The following is a 722-nucleotide window of genomic DNA, read 5'->3' on the forward strand; positions in this document are numbered from 1 at the left end:
ATCAACTCAAGCTCTCTTAGGCACAAAAGGAAGCATCATGGCTCATGAAATGGGGGGAGACCAAGGGTAGAGTGAATTGAAACCCTGATGGATCCAGGGACCCAGATGGTCAGGCAGGGCTCCTTCTCACTGAGGCTCTTCTCTACAGCCTTAGTGGGGAGCCTGGCCCTGCCGACTCCTTTGGATTTCTGGCTTCCAGAACACTGAGGCCAACAAAAAAATGTCTGTTGTTTTAAGCTACCCAAATGTGTGGTAATTTGCTATGGCAGCCACAGGAAACTAATCTACCTGCGATTCCAATGTGTTGGTTTGAAGTGAATTTCTCACTACCTGCCACTCACGCCTCACCACCCCAGCTTAGGACCCATGTGTGAGAGTGAGGGGTGAGTCTGTCCTGCTAGACCTCAGCTCTCCAGGCCTCAGGCCACCCTCTGCTCTGGTGAGTGAGCAGTGGAAACTCCCAGAGGAGGGGCCCGGGGAGACACAGGTGTGTTATCCAGGGAGCACCTCTTGTTTCCCACTAACAGTGGACTTAGATCTTTCTCACTTTGTACAATTCACGTGACCTTTCTGGACTTACACTGATAAAATGACTACTTTTAGCTTGTGATTCTGTCGCAAAGGATACATTGCTTCTTCAGATGGGCAGTTCAGGTCCTGAGAGAGCGAGAGAGAGAGAGAGAGAGAGAGAGAGAGAGAGAGAGAGAGAGAGAGAGAGAGAG

The sequence above is a fragment of the Lipotes vexillifer genome, unplaced genomic scaffold (genome assembly GCF_000442215.2).
Source record: "Lipotes vexillifer unplaced genomic scaffold, Lipotes_vexillifer_v1.1 scaffold484, whole genome shotgun sequence".
Lineage (NCBI taxonomy): Eukaryota > Metazoa > Chordata > Mammalia > Artiodactyla > Lipotidae > Lipotes > Lipotes vexillifer.